This window comes from Myiozetetes cayanensis, unplaced genomic scaffold (assembly GCF_022539395.1).
Source record: "Myiozetetes cayanensis isolate MyiCay16 unplaced genomic scaffold, myiCay2020 scf5-8, whole genome shotgun sequence".
Classification (NCBI taxonomy): Eukaryota; Metazoa; Chordata; class Aves; order Passeriformes; family Tyrannidae; genus Myiozetetes; species Myiozetetes cayanensis.
Window position 1 is genome coordinate 112,078,288 of NW_026087742.1, and position 9,482 is coordinate 112,087,769.

A 9,482-nucleotide genomic window follows, 5' to 3' on the forward strand; every position below is an offset into this window, starting at 1 on the left:
TAAACGATCAGCCAAGGGAATACTTGCTGCAGTCAATAAAATCATAAAAAAGGACTGGTAAATATATCTTTAAAAAAATGAGGACAGACTTCCTGAAAGCTGCTTCCCTCCCTCTGGGATTCCCAGGGCCTGGGAATTTCAGGCCACGTAAGCAGAAGTGCAGCCTTTGTAATGACATGTAATAAATGTCTTCACACACAGCAGAAGAGATGCTGCCCTTCTTGAGTGGATGTTACTGCAAGGGTTTGGACATGGCTGCTCCCTGGCTTACCACAGATGGCAAGCGATTTTCACCTCCATAAACTGAAGCACAGGCAATTTTTCCATTATGTTCACAGCGTATCAGAAGCAATGTGCAGCCTTCAGCTGAGATCACAGTATGCTCTACATCCCTGGAACATCTATTCCCAGAGGTTGCCACACTGCAGACTTGGCTTTTCCTTTACAAAGCACTCAGGCAAAACGTGCTCTAGGGTCTGACATTTTGCATGGCTCCGGAAGGGCTTCAGCAGACTTTCCAGGCACATGTGAAAGACTTTTCCAAATTGCCTTCAAGATGAACTGAGTTAGTCAGGAATCTCATCCATCCCACCAACCTGAGCTATCAACGTTATTCTCTAAATAAGGGACAAACACTGGTGCTTGTTTTCACCCTTAAACCAGGATCTGATTTTCAAAGTGTTCATCTGCCAGCTCATTTTGGGCCAGAGACAACTAGATTTGTCCAAGCAGCCCCCAGGCAATGTGCCATATTCTTCTAATACCTGGCACAGATAGGCAAGAGGTGGGAAGTGGCATATCAGCAAAACAAAATGAGGTGCAAAGGAAAGAGCTGGGGTTTCACAGATGCTGCTACCTAATTTCACACCCAATCAAAGCTTATCTTTCGGTCTTTTGGAGGTAAGCACTGATTTTACCTTGTCCCTGCAGTGTGGCTTCTCAAGCTGAGTGCATTACCTGGCCCACAGCTAAATTTTTCCAGCTGCAAAGGGAAGCTCAACTCCAGAGTAAAAGGCATGTTTATATGACCCTCAGTACAAAATCCAGAGCTGAAAAGTGTATCCTGAGCCTTCCTCAGCTCTCAAAGCTGCATCCAAGGCCAGGGAGGCTCCTGGTTCCCCACACGTGGTATCTCCTGAGCTTTGCACCGAGTACTGCACTAGCCCAGAAGAGGCACACACACCCCACAGGCTGGATAAGTGCTGGACATGGCACTCTGTGCTCAACTGGTCAGTCAGGAATAGACTAGGGATGTGGAATCACCAGGAAAAAATGAACGGAGCATCAAACTTATTTTTCTTCCCCAATTTTTAGCTGGACTGTAAGAGCTCCCAGGAGCAGATACCCACTATCTACCACATCAAAACAGCATGAGGGGTGACAGCTGTTTGATTTGACCTTGTTAATCCAGCTATTTAGCAGAATGTGTAAGCAAACAGCAGCTGTAGGTGAGCATGCATCGATACACCTGCTCAACACCCAAGCACGGCTAACGGGACATTTTTTTGCAGCTGTGACTTTAGAACCACTTCTGGTCTAGAAACACAGCAAAATTCCCATGACATTCCAGTGAAGGCAACTGCTTAGGAAAGCAGTTTATATGGGGTGAAAAAAACAAGCAGGCTCTTTTGTAGGCATTGGCATACTGATTAAAGTGCCATCTCTCTTGCCTTAGGGTGCTCACTGTGGCTGCCCATTTGCTGAGAGAGACAAAGGGCAGAGAGAGCATGCGTGGAAAAGTGCACAGAACCGGGCTGGGGTGGGCATGTGCCGCTGTTCAGCCTCTGCAGAGGTGGAAGTGCTTGGTTTTAATGACTGTTACCCAAGGCAGACGGGCAATCCCTCTTCATCTTTGTGGGGATGCCTCCCCCTGTCATAGAATCACAGAACGGTTCGGCTTGGGATCATAAAGACCGTCTTATTCCAAACCCCCGCCATGGGTAGGGACACCTTCCACTAGACTAGGTCGCTCTGAGCCCCATCCAACCTGGTTTTGAACACTTCCAGGGATGGGGTAGCCACAGCTTCTCTGGGCAGCCTGCCCCAGGGCCTCCACTCTGACAGGAATTCCTTCCCAATACCTAATCAAAATCTCTTCTCCTTTGGTTTAAAACCATTACCTACCCCTTGTTTGCCCATGTACAAAGTTGGTCTCCCTCGTTCTATGAACTCATTTTAAGTACTGAAAGGTCACAATAAGGTCTCTCCGGAACCTTCTCCAGGCTGAACAACCCCAGCTCACTCAGTCTGTCTTCACAGGGAATGGGCTCCAGCCCTTGCATCATCTTCATGGCTCTGGACCTGCTCCAACAGGTCCATTTCCTTTTTTGCTGAGGACCCCAGAACTGGAGGCAGCTTTGCAGGTGGGGTCTCACCAGAGCAGGGCAGAGGGGCAGAATCCCCCCTTACCTGCTGCCCACGTTGCTTTGGATGCAGCTCAGGACACGGGGGCTTTCTGGGCTCCCGGCGCACACGGCTGGGGCATCTCCAGCCTCTCATCCACCAGCACCCCCAAATCCTTCTCCTCAGGGCTGCTCTGAATCCATTCATACCCAGTCCACATGCAGCACCATGCACTTGGCCTTGTTGAACGTCATGAGGTTCCTCATGGTCCCACTTCTCAAGCTTGTCCAGGCCCATCTGGATGGCCCCGTCCTTTATTGTTTCACCTGGCCTGCTCAGCCTCCTCTCACCTGCCAAGGTGCTGAGGGTGAGCTCCACCCCACTGTCTGTGTCACTAGTAAAGACATTCCAGAGCCCTGGTCCCAAGGCCGAGCTCTGATGGAAACCCTCGTCCTCAGCCTCCCTCTGGACAAGGAGCCACTGGCCACAACTCTGGCTGTGTCCAGTCAACATCCACTTCGAGGTGGTGAACAACCTGATTTACACACCAGACATGCCACTTCCTTCAAAAGAACTTCTTTCACACTGTGCTTTCAGAAACCTTAGCAAATGTGTGCACTTCTTGAGCCAAAAATAATCCATTTTCAAATAATTTCAGATGTTCCATGTTGGCTGAGGTTCCAGCCAGCCCTTGCTGCAGGCTCCCTCCAATCTGGTGCATCTTCAGTAATTTAATCTCATTTTGTCAAGGAGAGCAAAGGAACAAAATTCAGGCTTTTTCTGTGGTAGATGAGACCTGGAAAATCACTGTGGCCTGTGAGACCAGCTCATTGAGACTGCAGCACCGTGGCTGTAAAGTGTCCTGACCACTGCAGCGTGCTCCTGGTCCATCTTTGGAATCTCTCTGGGATCAGGCTGAGGGTGCCTGCAGTCTGGGAGCTGGCGGGGGGGAGTGAGGTGTGGGTGGCTGAGGCGAGGGACCCCCAGGTCCCTTTGCAGCTGCCAGCCCTGTGCCAGCAGCTGCCCGGGCTCCTCTGAAAGGTCCACAGGGAGCTGTTTAGACGTTCAGTACAACAAGAGGCAATATGGGCCAGAGAACTGAAATCAGCAGTGCACATCTGAGCCTAACGAGTGCCAGGGGCTACAGGAAAGCTGTTCCAGGTGTAGTGGTAAAAAAACCTTTCAGCGGCGGCAGTGAATGGAGAGGGGAGCCTGTTTAATTTAGGATCAGCCGAATGGCTGAGTAGCCTCATGACAGCTGTGGAGTTACTGAGCTATGCAGCAGCTTCAGCTGCCTTCTCCTAGCAGAGCTCAGATTCCCTCTTCGTGACACTGTCACCTTCCAGCTCTCTCACTACCACCTTGTACCAACAAAGTCAGCAGGAACTAGTGCTCGTGATGTGGTTGTTTTAAATAGATTTTAATCTTGTGGGGAAACAGTTGTCTAATGTTACTCCAGCGTTCAGTATTGCTCAGCTCTGAAATCCAGCTCCAAAACTGGGCTCCTGGGAAACTCCCTTTGTCTTCTGCTAATCCAGAGGAGTACAGTAGATCCTTTCCAGGACTGTGCTTGTGCTACACCCAGAGGACATTTCAGCAGCCACCCAGTGTTGTGTAGGTTTCCTGTAACAGATTCACACCCCTGGTGTTACTTACTGAGTTAGTATTATTTCAGCTAGAGCTGCTTTACAGTGCTAAAACTAACACTGTAAATACTATCGATCTCGGGACCTGCTCTGAAAAAAACCCCACACTTCTGCTGGATGCCGTGAACATTTACTTCTTGCTAAGCTCCAGGGAAATGCTTTAAGAGCACACAGCTTAGCAACAACACTGACCTTTTTTTTTCCCTAAGCCTCATTTCTTTCTCAGTCAGGTGGCAGCAGAGTCTGTTGTTGCAGTTACTGCCCCGAAATTAAGAGCTAGAACAACAATGGGAAGAATTCACACACGAGGCAACACAGCCCTTCAGCTGCATCAGAGCCAGCAGCTTTGATGCCCGTGCTTTCACAGGGCTGACTAAACAGATCGATTGGATCTGCATCAGCCATTCTGCAAGTCGTAATTGGAAAATAATATTTTCACGGGATTAGAGCTTCTTGCTTTGAAAATAAGCAGCTTGGCTTTGCGTAAAATTTTCCAAGGCACCTATGTGTGATGTGGGGGGCAGAGCCCTATTTCAGCACAGGTCGTGAGACCCGTGGCAGCTCACCTGGCCTCTGAAGGGTGATGGTGGGAAATGGTAGCTTGGGCTTGGGTTTCACCTCACCTGAACCCCTCTGAACCTGCTTGCTGGCAGGTTTCTACTGCCTTTGCTTTTGGAGGTGTGTCTCCTCCCCTGTCTCTTTACTCTGTGGTGATGAAGCCTCTCTGACAAAGGCCACAAACACAGCCCCACGTGCAGGCTTGGCTGTCATCCACGTTATGCACCTGCATGTTCACATCAGGCAGGGGCAGCCTGACCAGGACTGGTCCCCATTTCTTGCTCACATCAGGGGATGCTTTGTGTAAAGCTGGGATGAACACAGCACAGCACTGGATACCTGGACAGGGTAGAGTGAACCCCTGGGAGCCAAACACAACCCCATGGCAAAACTGCAACTTCCTTGCCCAGCACTGGCTCCCTGGGGAAGCAGAGACGGGTTGCAGGCAGTCTCTAGTGCAGCCCACTGGCCTCCACAGGAGCTGCCTCCTGTCACAGGATGCTGCAGGGAGCCAGGAGAGCAGAGCTCACACAGCACAGCCACTCTTAGCCAGACGAACTGCACAAAGCAAGAGAGGCTTCTGTTTTCATCTCATGAGCTCCTGAGGTGTCACATTCCTGGTGTCACCTTCCCATCCCCTCTCAGGGCCTCTGTGTTACTGTCCTGCTTCTCTCTCTGCACCAGGAGTTTGCCCAGAAATGTCGCCTCACAACTCGAGCTGCCCTAGTAATGCTTTCCCAAGGGCTGCCATGCTGGTATAGGGTCAGGCAGCTTTTCCCAAGTTATCCCTCCTCTCTCCCCCTAAATGGATCCCACATCTGAGTCCCCTCATGGGCAACCCCAGGATCTCTACACCTCTGAAATGATAGAGCAGGCCCCTCTGGCATCACCCAGTATCTATGTACTGAGGTGAACAGAGGCAGCACAACCCTTGTCACCTTGTTTCACGTGCCAGTAAGAGTGACAGGGGCTTAAAATCCCCCATGTGAATGACATTTCTGGAGGCTCTCTGCTGCTCAGAGGGTCCCAGGTGGGGACAGGGCAGCAGCACCCACACTGGGGAGAGGCCACACTGCAGAAGAGGTAGATGAAGTCTCCAAAAGCGTCAGCCACATCACTGAAGGAACTCTCCTGCTTCTGGAGTTCAGGGCTCACTCATCACCCTGCACTGGGACCTGCCGGCCCCTGGACGCCCATCCCGAGCACCTCGTGCCGTCAGCAGGGTCATGGCAGGGAACGTGTCCCTGGATAGTGCCCAGCCCACTTTCTGCCAAGGATTTGTAGCGCTGCGGTGAGTGAGCCCTTCCAGACGAACGCCACCGGAGGGAGCCCCAGCAAAGGGAATGAACGCTCACGGGAGCGCCTGCATCCATCTGAAGCAGTGGCTTTCACCCGGGCGTCAGCTCCGGGGTCAGGGGATTATTTCGTGGGGCTGTCACGGAAAGCAAACCGAGGGCAGCGCTGTCTGCTGTCAGGAGCTGTCCATCACTGCACGTCAGGCTGCTTCTTTACCAAACCACAGGGCACAGTGATGCAGGAAAGACTTACAGCACCCACTGAGTACCTGAGTACCTGAGCCACAGCCTGTTCACCTCCACTTCTTACTCACACCTGGCCCAGGAGAACTCCCGGCGGAGTTGGGGGAGGATTGTCTGGCACAGGGAAGCAGCAAGAAGCCTGTTGCAGGTGTAGTGTGCCTTGCCTTTCTTCAAGCTGTTATGACTGGGCTGCTTTCCTAAGCAAAACATCCTCTGCAAACATATTTCAGGATAAATCTGGCATGATCCCTGTCTTTGTGAATGTGGAGCTGTGAGCAGAGTTCAACTGCAGACAGCAAAGGGGATGTGCAGTAGGTTCCCCCAGCGCCACTACAACAGCTTGCTCTGATATTCCTGCTCTTTTTCACTGGCAGAAACACCTCCTATTTTTAGATTTAATATCTGCTGATAAAAAAGCTCCACTGTGAAGGTACAGTCCCATGACGGGCTTGAGCTGAACAACTTTGCTGCTACAGAAAGGGAGAAGCCTCTGTCTTCCTCCTTTTATCCTCCCTGATTTCCATCCCTCCTCTCACCCTGTGCTCCCATCTGTGCATTGCAGCTTCATTTCCCCTTGCAAATTCTGACTGCAAGATAAAATGATTCAGTTTGGCCATTTGAGCCAGTTCGAGGAGCTTACAGTGCAGTCAGGCAAGTATGAGAGATGGAAAAAAAGCAGCACTGGGAGGGGCGAAGGGAAACCTGCCCCTTATACCAGGGCTGAGCTCATGTTAGCCAAGCTCCTGCTACACCAGGAAACCACAACCAAATGGAGCCAGCTGGAGCCAGGCTGAAAACAAACAAAATTATGGGACAGGTACAGCAGATCTGCAAGCTGCTTTCACATGCAGAGAGCCTGTATGGGCTCAAGGGGCACCAGACAAGTCCTTGGAGGAGAAACATAGTAAGAGTTTTCTACCAAACTCACTGCCTTGCTGTCCTCTCAGGCCTCTGACTGCCACAAAGTACCTGGGGGCAGCAGGCAATACCTGGAGAATTTTTCCAAGAGTACTCAGAAAGGTCCAAAGAGATCAGCTTCTCCCACAAAATACTCCATCCAAACTGCACGGGACTGTGCAGAGAGGAATTTTCCTCAAAGGAGCAGCTGGATTTGCTTGTCCATTGGTGGATTTTTGATTACTTTCCAGTCAATTCTTTCAGCCCTTGGGGCATTCAACACTGGGAGGTGAATCAGGGGCACCCCTGGGAAAACACATCTCAAGGCTGGGAAAAGAGGTCTGTCTGAACCACCAAGGCTCTCTAAATTCTTATCCTGATTCCAAGCATCTGTCCACTCTGATGTTGGGAAAATCACCTGATTTCTTTATCTCCTCTATAAAGGGAGTAGGGTGGCACTTTTGTCTAGCTTGTAAGCCCCTCTGGGCACAGGGAGAGGGCTTTTTATAAAAATGAACTGTCATAATCACGGTCTTGACCCCAGACGTCACAGCTGGTTGCTGGACCAAAGTGCTGTGGCTAAATAAAATATTGTGTTGTGTTGAACTTGAAAACCCTGCAACTTTATTAATTTTTCCTGGTTTACAATCGTAAATCTCTCTCTAACAGCAATAGTTAACAAATCATTAGTGTTCCAAATCAGGGGTTGGGGCTCAAGAACTCTCCAAGAAGTTTCCATAGGGCACACAAATCTGCCAGCTGTGCTCAGCAGCCTGTGCTAATTGACTCAGCACTTCTTTGCCTCTTCCCTGCCATTCATCCCACCCCACTCTTCTGCCCCTCATACCAGAAGAGTTCGATTTTCCTCCACCCACAGCATCAAAGCAGTGCCCTCACACCACTGACGTGATCAGTGCTCGGCTGTGAGTGGCCTGGGGGCCTCAGAGAGGGCCTGTCCCCATGTGCTTGGTGGCAGAGTCCTTCATGCTGTGCTGTGTTGCATTTACAGGGGTTGCTATAATTAAGGAACTTTGATAAGATCTGCTTATATAACCATGGTGATTACTGAAGTCTCGGCATGGAAGTAGATTAGATGAGATTACCAGCTACAGCTCTGCTCTAATGTGCACGAGCTGCCTTCTCAGATTAATTTTTTGACGTTACGTCTTAAATTGGTTCTCTTTCCTCAAGGTCGTGCCGTGTTCCAAGAGGTGCCAAGCAGAGAGCTGGCAAAATTGTACAGAGGGCTTGCTGGCTGTGGGTCACTAATTATGCCTCCATATGCATTGTTAGAAAAATCCCTTTAACCTGAGAGACCAAGTCCTGTGCGCTGGCCTGGAACTCCAGGTACTTCTTTAATTAATGCAGAGTTCTGGGCACTGGCAACAAGAAAGTGCTATTTTCCAGTGAATGCACCAAGTGCTTTATGTGTTGACCCCCCGAATATGTTTCTGTGTTTGCTTTATTCTTTTTTCTATATCCAAGCACTGCTGCCTTTTGTTTCACAACCAATTTTTTTTTTTCCTTCACCTTTCCTCCTTGCTCTGCCTCCCTTAAAACTGGCTGCTTCCTTCCTTTATTTTTTCCCTCACCTCTTTTATCTCCAGACCAAATCTGGGCACGGCACCATTTTGTCCTCACCGCGTTTTAGCTGAGATCCAGTGATGACACTGGGCCTTAAGAAGGCAGAGCAAAACAGGAGGGTTTGTGGCATCGTGAGATTTCTGCTTGTCACGTGCGAGCAGAAATTTCCAACAGGGGAGCAGCTGCTTTGTTTTCTAACAGCATCTCCAGGTCAAGTTACTTGTCTGTGGAAACGTGGACCTCAGCAAGGCTTCAGCACAAGAACTGACTTACAGGGTCTAAAATACCTTAAAATACCCTCTGGAAAATGCTTCTTGCCCTCAGCAATATACCACACAAAGGGAAATCTAAAGCGAATGGGGTCTGAGAACCCAGTGCATTTCAAATATTGAAAACCTACTTTAATTCCTAAGGAAAAGTATATTTTGATTCCTCAGGGAAAACGTATTTTGACAGTGTTTTACCTGAAGGCTTTAGCAAAAACATTAAAGCAAAAATCAGCGCGGGTTTGTTGGAAGTAGTAAGGGAGCAGGTGAGTGAGCCTTACTCAGCTTATGGCTCGTAATTCCACAAGGCTTCCTTAAAAAGAAGTGATCAGAAAGAATTTGGTCCTACCCTGCACTAAAATATCATGAAGGATTTGGTCCTATCCTCCTCAAAAAAAAAACCAATCAGAAAGAGTTTGGTTATACTCTGAACAAAAAAATTATCAGAAATAGTTTGGTCGTACCCTATACAAAAAATTACCTGCCAGAATTTGACCCTACCCTTCAAAAAAACCGATGAGAAATAATTTGGTCCTACCCTTCCCAAAAAAAGATGAGGAAGAACTTGGTCCTACCCTCCACTCCGCTTTTAATGAAACTTTTGCTTTGCAGTTTTATCCAACTTTTTTTTCACTCAACCCCCTTCGGCG